Source organism: Schistocerca nitens, chromosome 3 (genome assembly GCF_023898315.1).
Source record: "Schistocerca nitens isolate TAMUIC-IGC-003100 chromosome 3, iqSchNite1.1, whole genome shotgun sequence".
Lineage (NCBI taxonomy): Eukaryota > Metazoa > Arthropoda > Insecta > Orthoptera > Acrididae > Schistocerca > Schistocerca nitens.
This window is the reverse complement of record NC_064616.1, coordinates 267661994-267675554: the sequence shown is the minus strand read 5'-3', so window position 1 is coordinate 267675554 and position 13561 is coordinate 267661994.

The window sequence follows — 13561 nt, the reverse complement described above, 5'->3', positions numbered from 1 at the left end:
TGTCGATTTTCTGTCACAAACCTCAAATCTCACTAGAATTGTTTCTGCGCACTTACAGCTACTCATTCATTCTCTTCTGTTTGTTAGGATTTAACGTTGTGCCGGCAGCCAAGTCGTTGGAGAAGTGGCACTTGCTCAAATTGGACGAGTTTAACGACCCGTCGACAGCGCCATTATTAGAGACAAGGTACTTGCTGTGATTGGAGGAAGGAACATCAATGACGTCTGTTTTATATCAGGGTGAGATACTTACATAAAGTTCGGAACAACGAGGTAAATATTCGGATCATGATTATTTTATGCCTGTTAACGTTGCCTCGGGTAATCAAATGACAACATACATACACCACTCACCTTACGAGAATGGAAACTTGTTAACTATCTGGAGACAAATAAATTGTAGTCAAAGCGCTCACACATTTTGACATTAAGTCTGTCACAAACGATAAACAAAAATTCTGATTTCAGAACTTCATATTAATACAGAAATGAAGCATTAATCTTTGAACACTCACTGCAATATTTTCAACTCTCACACACAAGCCTGTCGGTTTGATGCTGAAATTACTGCTACGGTAAGTGAAGACATTTTGTCAATTTAATTTTTGTGTTAACAACATTTTTAATTTGCGCAAAATGGTGGGACAACGACGCCGTCTACGTTGTCTCTTAAATTTTCTGACATACGGATATTCACAAGAAAATTTTCTGCACTTTAAGGTTTTTGTATAATAGTGTAACGAAGGTTCTGAATATGTCTGCTTTTTAGTCCTTATCTCCCTAGTAATTATTGAAAGCTACACACGAATGGCAATTGCTCTGTGAGAAATGCCGGTTCAGACTGTACAAAATAGGGAAATAACAGAGAAGCGACATTTATTTTCAACAGACTCCATATTTTCCTTACACAGAAATCGCATTTAGAAAACTTCTCAGGTGAACAGGTGAACTTTGCAACATGATCCGTTCAATGGTAGCACATAGAGCACATGTCCCTGTTATGTAGCGCTTTCGCTAGCTATTGTGAGAGTTCGCAGCTTCGTTATAACGCGAGACAATGCAGACGCCAGCAATCCCGCGCGCGTCCGGCCTATTGTTTTCATCTTCGACACTTCGGGCAAATTCCCGCTTCATAAAAGACTTTTTGCAGTACGGCGCCGCATTCACCAACGAAAAGATAAACTGTTACCCAATACTCGCTAAATTTTTGGACTGAGTGAGAGATTTTTACCAGCAGTGCTGTGGATGGACAGGCATGCAGACGTATTAGATCTAGAACATCTCTGCATAGCCGCATTTCAGGCTAGATTTACCATTACACAGAAATTTATGGGCAAAGAGATGAAACACTGACGACGAAATACGAGGTTTAGTATTGTTCCTAAATTCAAGTAACAGACAGCGTGAGCTATCTGCTTGGTGTTTCAGCTCAGACAGTACGAAAATCGATACAGTCTATCTTTCACAAGTAACACAGACATCGGCTAATACCATATTGATTCTTAAAATTTAGTTTAGGTTCACATATATATTTTTGAATGCCTGCTCCACAGATGTCTAACAAAAACAGATGCTATTGGCTGTGAAAGTGTAACTTCATACGCATATTTTAGACAACTTTAATCCTTTCGGAAAAAACTGCACGGAAAACAACACTTTCTGTGGAATAAAATAAGGTAATGAGCCACTTGCAATGAACGCATAATAGCTGGTGGTCTAAATGAGTAGTAACAGATCACCCTGAAATTGCATTCCAGTACAAATTCGTTTCATTGAACTTTCTAAACTGAATTGTACATAAATATTTGAGGCAAGCAACCAAAAGTGTGAGTTAAGATACACATTATTATTGTTTGTTTTTTAAATTTTCAATTTTAATATTAATAATTGTATATCGTGCTCTGGTCATGGCACGTAGGTGAATGACAGTATCATTTAATGTATGAAAATGTGCTGTATAGTTCATTGAGTTGTCTTCCACATTAATTTAATTCTTGCTTTTTTTATGTACGCTAGGGGTCAGCAAAATCAACATATACGACAAAATTTTTAAAATAGTGACAAGTGGCAAAAAATTATTTCAAGTTTCATAGTAGGGCGATAATTAGAATTGTTTGTCGATGCACATCTGCATAGCCCCTACGGGGAGGGGGGGGGGGGGGGAGAAGGGGCCATAAAACCTTGATATTGCTTCGGAACAGACTTGTTTTTCTTATTTTTTCAAGCAGCAGAGTTTAGAGAGAGCACCTATAGTGCTGCACTTCCGTCTACTGGCTAACTGAGCTAGCAGATAAGTAACACATGCTCTCTTGTTTTCACTGTTCTGTAAAGTGGTAGTTGAAATTCTGCACTAGTTTTTTTGTGTCCGGTGAACATATCAAGATAAATTAACTAACTACAAGAAAAAACATTGAACTTGTCACAGGCAGTGAAGTGATTTTTCACTTTAGCGAGTTTTGAGGATATTTTTCATATTACTCATTAAAAGTGGATGGTTCACGTAGCAAGGTCCAATCCAAATGCTATAACTGAGAGCACACCCTAGGGATACGGCTAGGTAAAAAATATATGTATATGTGTGGGGGTGAGGGCAGGGGGGAGGAGGGGGGGAAGGGAGGATCTAACTCGTCAAGATAAAGTACGGTACAGACAAATAATTCGGGAAACTCCTTTTCATGGACTCAGAAAAGTTTCTGATTTATCTCGTTTGAGCAAAGATAAAACGTGAATTCTCACTGGCTGAAAATGAAAAAAAAAAAAAAACTCCGCAGAATTCCATGAGCTGTACTCTGACATTCAGTTCACTGTATGTAATCCAGCTGATGTCGATTCTCGTTACCAGTATGTCTTTTTCCTTCAAAAGTAGGCCAAAACGTGATTGTAGCAGAAAAACCAAAACAATAACTCCAAAGGCTTCAAAATTCTAACATTAGTTCAGACCTGCAGTCTCCTTGATAGTGCGGAGTTCATTACTGAGAGCAGTAGCGCACCAAATATCATTCCACCTTTGGGCAAAGAGTGATTTGATGTGTATCTGCATATCTGTGCCTAGAGTCATGGAAGGGAATGGGGGTAAGCACCTGCCTCCCTACCCAAACGATCAGCCATTTCATTCCCTCAGATGCCTACATGACTTGGGACCCCACAGGAAGACAAGTGAGCAGGCGGGACAGCCAAGGACAGAGAGGAGGTCATGGACAGCAGAGACCAAAGGGTGATGAGAGTGGCATCGGTCTATAGCCTGCAGGCTGCTCATTGAGTCGGTACATACTAAAACACTATGTACGGAGGCCTGACAAGAAAAAAATGGAGGGAGCTGTTAATGGCCTGAGGCTCTGCTGTGAACACAGTCCATGTTCCCAGCAGTAAATGGTGTACCATGTCAGTAGGAGACGTAATAGCGTATCCCACCTTATCTATCGTTTCAGAACCACCAATGTAGAAGATGGAAGCACCCTTGAACTCTTCAAGGATGGAATGGAAAAGACGCCGGAATATCATACGGCCGGTAGAAACCTTTTGACCCTGGAATAGATGGGCCCTCATCCGTGATCGAGGTAGTATCCTTGGGGGGGGGGGGGGGGGGGGAGGAAAATGCGGGAGGAAATACACGTGGCACATTCCAGTGAGCGGAGATGGAGACTCTGACAGAGGGAAGTGAGACGCTTTCTAACTTGCAATCCCACCCGAGGTTGGGTATCAGAAGGGAGACGTTCCTCAGTTGCAAAGCGGACAGGGTACATGGGATGGTCAGGAAATCGTCGAATGGCGATTGCATAAGAAACCAGGAGCTGGCTCCATCGTATTTGCAGAGGGCGAATACCCACTTCTGCGAGAAGAGTGTCAACAGGACAAGTACGAAAGGCACCGATAGCAAGACGCGCCCCATATTGATGAACAGGGTTAAGTAGTTTCATAGTGGGAGGAGCCGCTGAGCCATACACCAGACCACCATGATCTAGTCTGGACAAACCCAGAACGCGATAAAGATGGAGAAGAGTAGCACGGTCTGCACTCCAAGATGTGTGGACCACGAGGCGGAGAGCGTTAATCTTCCACATGCAGGTTATCTTCATTTGGCGAATAGGGGGCAGCCATGTCAGCATTTTATCAGAAATAAGGCCCAATAAATGGGACTGTGTTACAACATCGAGGCGCTGGTCGCCTGAGTAAAGTAGTGGATCGGGGTGTACTGTGGCTCGATGGCAAAAATGCATAACCCGCGTTTTGGAGGAAAACACGGGAAGCCATGGGAGGTGGCCCATGCAGAGGCCCGTTGGATGGCGCTTTGCAGCCGCCGCTCAAAAGATGCTGCAGAGTGGGAGCTGCACCCGATATAAAATCGTCGACATACAACGCTCGGGTTATCAGAGGCCTGAAAGAGGTAACAAGCGCTTGATGGCGATGACGAAGAGCGTGGCTCAAAATATGGCTCTGAGCATTATGGGACTTAACATCTGAGGTCATCAGTCCCCTAGGACTTAGAACTACTTAAACCTAACTAACCTAAGGACATCACACACATCCATGCCCGAGACAGGATTCGAACCTGCGACGGTAGCGGTCACGCGGCTCCGGACTGAAGCTCCTAGAACCGCTCGGCCACACCGGCCGGCAGGAAGAGCGTGACATCAGACTTTAATGCTGGGTGGAGTACACGTGCGTCTGAACACACAGTGCACCCAACACTCCTAACGATGGGCCTCGGCAGCCGACAACTCATGCATGGGCCAATGTTGACATCAACGACATCGGCAACTACGACTGAAATGCCGACGTGACCGTCGGCAGTGGACACTGGCGCAATGGCAGAGCGTTACATGGTCTGATGAATCCTGATACGATCGTCATCATGCCGATGGGAGGGCACGAATCTGTTGTCTTCCAGGGGAGGAGCTCCTCGACACCTGTACTGTAGGATGGAGAGAAGCTGGCGGTGACTCTATTATGCTCTGGCGAGCATTCAAGTGGGCATCATGGGTCCAGCAGAGCTCGTGCAAGGCACCATGACAGCCAAGGATTATTGTACACTGGTAGCAGACCACGTACATTCACGACGATCGTGTTTCCCAACGGCAATGACATTTATCAACAAGATAATGCGCCATGTCACAAGGACAGGGGTGTGATGGAGTGGTTTGAGGAGCACAGTGGCGAGTACCAATTGATGTTGGGAGGTGACTGAACGTGGTGTCATAGCTAGTCACCCACCTCCGTCCAGCGAGCTACCAAGGCCTCATTGCTTTTATACCACGATGCGTCGCGGCTGTTATCCATGCCAAAGGTGGACATACCGGGTATTAGGTAGGTGGTCATAATGTTCTGACTCATCAGTGTATAATTCCATACAGTGCTACCATCGCGCGGCAGCTGCATGAAGGTATCACTCAAAATCCCCTCATTTACGCAGTTTCATTTGACGATGGCTCGATATGGCGTTGTCTCGCAGTCATGTTTTGTATGGTTTTATGCCTATTGTCTAAGGTAGGGACGTACGTCTTCACTTCTCGTACTTATTACAAATTGGCACATTAAGTTACGTTTTTAAAACATAATTGTGTTGAAAGAGATGTTACTTATCGAAAAAATTCCTAAGTCAATGAACGCTTCATCGGACGTTGTCGCCAACTAAGAACAACTTTTGAGGATACGCTCCTAGGCGGGCACAACAACCAGTCAGTGGCCGACATGTCCGCCGCTGCCACCAACATACTCACCCTGAACTAATACTAGTTTTTTTTCCTATTGCTGCTGTTATTTACTTGAGCAAATATTGAATATAAAAATAGTAAACGATTAATCATAATAAATAATAAATACTTTTTTCTTATTCTTAGCCGGCCGGTGTGGCCGAGCGGTTCTAGGCGCTATAGTCTGGAACCGCGCGACAGCTTCGGTCGCAGGTTCGAATCCTGCCTCGGGCATGGATGTGCGTGATGTCCTTAGGTAAGTTAGGTTTAAGTAGTTCTAAGTTCTAGGGGACTGATGACCTCAGAAGTTTAAGTCCCATAGTTCTCAGAGCCATTTGCACCATTTGAATCTTATTCGTATATTTTATCCTTTCAAAAAAAAAATTGCTCTGAGCAGTATGGGACTTAAAATCCCTGACCCCGCCGGGAATCGAACCCGGGAACCCGGGCGTGGGAAGCGAGAACGCTACCGCACGACCTATCCTTTCAAATACTGGGTCTGCTATTTTCATGATTTCGCGCATTTCACTTTATTATTTAACATTATGGCCAGATGCTCTTTCTGATGCCACAGTCGTCGAGGTAACTTAAAGGAGGGAAGATGTATGCGCCATGTGTGCCACCTGTCTGTGAATTATATAAAGATAGTATCTATTCTTTCGGACATGTCCGAAAGAACGGATACCATCTTGTCTACAGTTCAGAGGATGTACCACCACTTTATTACATACTATTATATACAGTCATATCGCCAACTATTTTACATTTCATATCAACACCTTTACCACGGACAAAGACACAAATATTATCATCATGAGAGAGTTTACAAGACCTGCGGGTCCTAACACACAATGGTTTATCAATAAATAAATTAGTCGATGTTTCACCAACACCACGAACTTGAGACATGGTTACCATGAACGTCCGATAACCGGGAACATCACGAGGAGGTATCTGCTCCAAAGACGTTGCAGTCTAGTTAGTAGTAGTATCAATACGAATTATCGCAACAGTCAACCAACACTGACCAGCAGGATTGTCAGTAACAGAAAAAGTAAAATCAAAACGACTTCATCGAAAAACAGTCTGTCCTTTCAACACATCAACCAAGGCTAACCGGCCATTGACCTCCTTCTTCTGTGCTGCATCCCCACGCATTGCCCGAACTCTTACGGGACTCGGTAAGACTGTCTGCCGCGAGTAATGAGTGTAATGGGCAGGGGCAATACGAATGTAGTGTGTGCACATTAAGTTGGGAATGTGGGTCTCATGGGGAGCGTGTAAGGGATAAATCCCTGCAGTCGCACTATCCTCTGTACCCTCGGTGGCTCAGATGGATAGAGCGTCTGCCATGAAAGCAGGAGATCCCGGGTTCGAGTTCTGGGCGGGGCAAACATTTTCAACTGTCCCCATTGATGTATATCAACGCCTGTCGACAGCTTAGGGTCTTGATTTAATTATCATTTCGTTTTATTAGATGATGCGTCGCTTTACACTGTGCCGTGATTGTGGTTTTTGGAAATTCGAACAATAAGTATGATGAAAGGTTCTGTATTTGTACATACTGTGCACTGACAGAACAGATCGATTGAACTGTGATTTAATTACCATTTCATGTCTGTGAATTGTCTAAACTCTGTTCTCTGTATTATCGTATTTTCACTGTTTGAGTATCGTATTTTCTGAGGCGCAGTTAGAGCAAGAGCCCAGCATTTTCCTAAAGCACCATGAAAATAGAACACACTGAGGCTGGCCAGTGCACCAGTCACGGTCGTTAATACGTCACGGATTGGTTGCGGGTCTGGCTAACTTACCGTGTCACAAGCAAGTGCGCCGCATATTACGCTGTACGAACAGGACAATACTAATAATTAAAAATAAATGTAATAATTACCTAATCTTAAATAATAATTATTGTTAAAAATGAAATAACTTCCTTTTCCATGAAGAGGTATTTATAAGCTCAAAGGGGACAGTCAATCACATGATCCACGTGACACGTATAGAGCAATTCAGACAGTGAAGGACAGCTTGGTTTTCAAAACTGCTATAACGACCCATCGAGTTCTAACAAGTACATTCAAGAAGAAATTTTTGAGGAAAACAAGACGCAATACTGACAACAAGAATGCATTTGGAGGATTTTAGTCATTTTAGCTCAGAACTGTTGTAGGTAATTGAAGACCATCTACTGTTGTTGCGGATAAAAATTTTCAGTATGACACTTCCGCATCTGTGATGCGGAGAATTTGAACTAGTTGTGAGTAATGATTTTTCTCATACTTTTATTAAGTACACTAGGAAGGCTGGAAAGGGGTGGATTACCGGTTCTCGGAAAAAAACTGCGACACTTATATTGGAGAAAACTGAATCCACATCTTTTGCAAGAGCAAATGGGTTTAACAAGGTGGCAGTAAAAACCTCTTTTGATATCTTGACCGAAGAAAAAAACCGAGCACAGTAACCACACCATCACATTTTCAGTGCGGATGAAACTGAACACAATCCAGTCTAAGAGCTCTCGTAAATTCTTGCTCCGAAAAACAGACAGCAGGCTGAGCTCTCACCTCAGCTGTAAGAGGGTTGTTTTACATATTTGATGGGATGGATGTCATCTGGGGGCAGCTTCGTCCCTCCTTTTATTGTATTGCAACACAATTGAATGACGCCTGACCTGAATGACGGGGCCGCCCTGGAACAGAGTTGTCCTGCCCTGTTTCAGGATGTATGTACTCTGAATTGATTGTTTAGTGGTTTAAGTATTTTCTGTTCCATGCATATTCACCAAAAGTGATCTGGCGTTGCTGGTACTGGAAAGGCGTTCCACCTTTACCAAAAACATTGCATTCAGTCGAATTTCCAAGGCTAACCACGCAGCTGTAGTGTACCTATCGCCTCACTGCAGCCAGAAACTACAGACTTTGGACGACTCACTTTTGGGGTACCTCAACACGTTTTGTATGCAGGCAATCCAGCCGGCCGGAGGGACCGAGCGGTTTTAGGCGCTACAGTCTGGAACCCGCCGGACTGCTACAGTCACAGTTTCGAATCCTGCCTCGGGCATGGATGTGTGTGCTGTCTTTAGGTTAGTTAGGTTTAACTAGTTCTAAGTTCTAGGGGACTGATGACCACAGCAGTTAAGTCCCATAGTACTCAGAGCCATTTGAACCATTTTTGAAGGCGACGTTATTATCGCAAAAATTTTTACGCAGGCAATCTAACGATACTTAAGAAACAACACTGGGGGACTGATGGCACAATTCAAGGTGAGATGTCTTTCTGGGGAAACTGATTTTGAAGGCAGGTGTTACCCTCAATTCTGCAAAGCTTTTAGAAATTGTGGCACTGAACCATACAAGCGGATTACCTGCGAAGAATATTTTCCTGCAGCAGAAAAAACAAACATTCCCTTATCCAATCCAATATCTCGTACAACATCCAACAAATAGGGTGCCAATATTTTAATAGAAACTTACGATCAGCAACACGAACCATCAGGCATCAAGTTGAAACCCGCAATGCAACGAAGACCTCTGAGTGATTGGTCTCCCAATAAAACAGCAGAAACTCGATTTCCAGGAACAATGGTCATCATTTACCATCATCCTGAAATATGTTGCGCCTCTGCCTAATTTATATGAGGCTAAACACGAGGTCAAAGGACGGAACAATGTGTGTGCTGTGCACATGTGCCCCAGCCTTTACGCAAATAATCTTGTAGCTGAGAAATGTGCAAAGGAAGAACGAGAATGCTGTGAGATGTGTTGTGGCAGATTTTTCCAAAACTGTCCTCTAATCTATTTAATAATTAATCCAATATACAGATCTGACTATTGAATCTAATAAAATAACCATTGCTGCATGAATACTGCAAGCTCTATTAACAACAGCAGAGGCTGGAACTCTAATCAGCATTCTCTCTTTTCTTTTTAGTTCGGTAAAGGAGTCTTGTAATGTGTTGCTGCCTGGATGGTTCAAATGGCTCTGAGCACTATGGGACTCAACTGCTAAGGTCATTAGTCCCCTAGAACTTAGAACTAGTTAAACGTAACTAACCTAAGGACATCACAAACATCCATGCCCGAGGCAGGATTCGAACCTGCGACCGTAGCGGTCTTGCGGTTCCAGACTGCAGCGCCTTTAACCGCACGGCCACTTCGGCCGGCTGCTGCCTGGAGCTCTTAGCGGGATGGTGAAAGGCAAGCTGAAGTCCCGGCCAAGTAAACAAACGAAACAGCGTTCTACCAACTAAAAGCAGCAGGATAGGCTAGTGAGGGCAACCCAGGCCGTTATTAAGTTTCATTGCATGCAAGGCAAAAAAGTACCTTTTATCAAATGGTTCAAATGGCTCTGAGCACTATGGGCTGGTTCAAATGGCTCTGAGCACTATGGGACTTAACTGCTGAGGTCATCAGTCCCCTAGAACTTAGAACTACCCAAACCCAATCAACCTAAGGACGTCACACACATCCATGCCCGAGGCAGGATTCGAACCTGAGCACTATGGGACTTAAAATCTGAGGTCATCAGTCCCCTAGAACTTAGAACTACTTAAACCTAACTAACGTAAGGACATCACACACGTCCATGCCCGAGGCAGGATTCGAACCTGCGACCGAAGCGGTCGCGCGGTTCCAGACTGAAGCGCCTATAACCGCTCGGTCACAGCGGCCGGCATACCTTTTATCAAACCTAAGATCTGAAGGACAGCAGAAAAAACGACTTTGCTAGTTTGGGACCCAGCTGTTAGGCTATAAAGTACCTATCTACACGTGCCTAGGCTATCGTACACGTTTTCTATCCCTCGTTTGCTTGATAACTGATTGTATTGTTGATTCAGTGGATAAAACAATTTTGATGGCTTTTAGTAATACACACATCAAAAAAGGTTTTGCCGCACCTCGGTTCCAAGAGTTCCGAAACCTGTACAGGAAATTGGAATAGAGATCAACATACACATCATTTCCGCCATTTTTATTGTATGTGAAAACCACACATTGCATGTTGTACCACCATACAGCGAGACCTTCAGAGGTGGTGGTCAAGATTGCTGTACAGACCGGTACCTCTAATACCCAGAAGCACGTCCTCTTGCACTGATGCATTCCTGTATTCGTCGTGGCATACTAAGGGCAAGTTCATCAAGGCACTGTTGGTCCAGATTCTCCCACTCCTCAACAGCGATTCGGCGTAGATCCCTCAGAGTGGTTTCGTCCATAAACAGCCCTTTTCAATGCACGATAGGGTTCACGTCTGGAGTACATGCTAGTCACTCTAATCAAGCGATGTTCAAGATGAGGGCGCGAATTGTCGTCCATGAAGACGAATGAATCGCCAATATGGTACCGATATGTTTGCAATATCGGTCGGAGGATGGCATTTAGGTATCGTACAGCCGTTACGGCGCCTTCCATGACCACCAGCTGCGTACGTCGGCCCTACATAATGCCACCCCAAAACATCAGGTAATCTCCACCTTGCTGCACTCGCTATACAGTATGTCTAATGCGTTGAGCCTGACCGTGTTGCCTCCAAACATGTCTCCGGCGATTGTCTGGTTAAATGCATATGCGACACTCATCGGTGAAGAGAACGTGATGCTAATACTGAGCGGTGCAATCGGCATGTTGTTGGGCCCATCTGCACCGCGCTACATGGTGTCGTGGTTGCAAAGATGGACCTCGCCAAGGACGTCGGGAGTGAAGTTGCGCATCATGCAGCCTATTGTGCACTGTTTGAGTCGTAACACGACGTCCTGTGACTGTACGAAAAGCATTATTAAACATGGTGGCGTTGTTGTCAGGGTTCCTCCGAGCCATAATCCGTAGGTATCGGCCATCCACTGCAGTAGCAGCTCTTGGGCGGCCAGGGCGAAGGATGTCATCGACAGTTCCTGTCTCTTTGTATCTCTTCCATGTCCGAACAACATAGCTTTGTTTCACTTGGTTCAAATGGCTCTGAGCACTATGGGACTCAACATCTTAGGTCATAAGTCCCCTAGAACTTAGAAATACTTAAGCCTAACTAACCTAAAGACATCACACACACCCATGCCCGAGGCAGGATTCGAACCTGCGACCGTAGCAGTCCCGCGGTTCCGGACTGCAGCGCCAGAACCGCACGGCCACCGCGGCCGGCTTTGTTTCACTCCGAGACGCCTGGACACTTCCCTTGTTGAAAGCCCTTCCTGGCACAAAGTAACAATGCGGACGCGATCGAACCGCGGTATTGACTGTCTAGACATGGTTGAACTACAGACAACGGGAGCCGTGTACGTCCTTACTGAAGGAATGACTGGAACTGATCGGCTGTCGGACCCCATCTGTCTAATAGGCGCTCCTCATGCATGGTTTTTTACATCCCTGGGCGGGTTTAGTGACACCTTTGAAGAGTCAAAGGGACTGTGTCAGTGATACAATATCCACAGTCAACGTCTATTTTCAGGCGTTCTGGGAATCAGGCTGCTGCAAAACTTTTTTTGACGTGTGTGAATGAGACTTTTATAGCGGCACTTAGTTTCTTTTTGTCGGTTTATGGATACCATTATCAGTTTCTCCGTGTGAATTATGGCACCCATAGTTTTCTTTGAATTAACATTTTGTTATAGGAAGTTGTCTATCTCCGTACGCCACTGGGGACTGAGTATGTAGCATCTCAAGTGTATGCTAAATACTCAACCGACACCTCACACAGGAATTTCTCGACCCTTGGCCAGGATTTTTCCGACCTGTGGCAATCCTGTGATTTATGCAGTCACTTTATACACTGATACATATGAATCTGTTTCCTAGAAACTGAATAATTTGTCCATTCATTACGATTTCTTACTGAGAGATAAAGATCAAATACCATAATAACAATGAACTTAAAGCAAATAAATCAGGCTTAAGTAATTTGAGGTGTACTAATTTATGCTTGTCTTATACCAAGAAGAGGGCAATTATTTAGAGACAGACATTGCCCTGAGTCTCAACTTTGTACTTTTGGAGTAAAAAATTAGGTTTTTTGTGCTGTTAGTAAATTTTATTGCATATTGTGGTGTGCGTATTGTAATAGGGGGAATGTGTTGTACTTGTATGTTGAGGTAAACCCATGCTCTTGTACATAGTGTGAAGAAAATGAGTGAAACTGAAAGGGTAGCAGCCAGTCCATCACTATTTGCCAACAGTGAATTGACTATGGAAGTCCAACATGACAGTTCACAAGTTGTCAAAGTCACAGAAAATGAAAGCAGTAATTCGCAGGAAACAGTTGTAACAGATAGTGGCTCGAATAATATGCACGTTAGTAGGGAACAGTGCGAAATTGAGCCACTGTGAGAGGAGAATGTGACGGAAAACTCCATAGCCACTGGAAGTGTCGAAATGACTCAGAGTGTTACGGATCGCGTGACAACTCATCCACCGCCACAACATTTGGATCCGCAGTTCTTTCAGAGTGAAATAACGTTGTAAAATAAGAAACATCATGCCACACAGTACAAAAAAGTGGAAGAGCAGTACAAAAAGACGAAAGACCATTTTAAAAACAAGGAAGACAATTCCATAACAGTAGCGTTGATCAATACGCAACAAGTTGAGAAGAACGAGGCATACTAGAAGACGGAGGAACAGATAAAAAATGAGGAACATTTTGCGAAGTTAGAACAACAGATAGCAGGACACAGAAAACGGGATGACAAAAAATCGTAGAAATGTACAAGATCAAGGAAGAAATCAAAAGGTCCAAAGACAAAACGAATCGCATAACTAATGAACAAGTGCGTAGTTGCGTCAATAAGCTAAACACATTGTTATGTGAGGTGAAAGGCATGACAGATTAACTGCACAGAGATGAAGCTGTTATCAAGAAATGGAAGAATGAAGTAACGG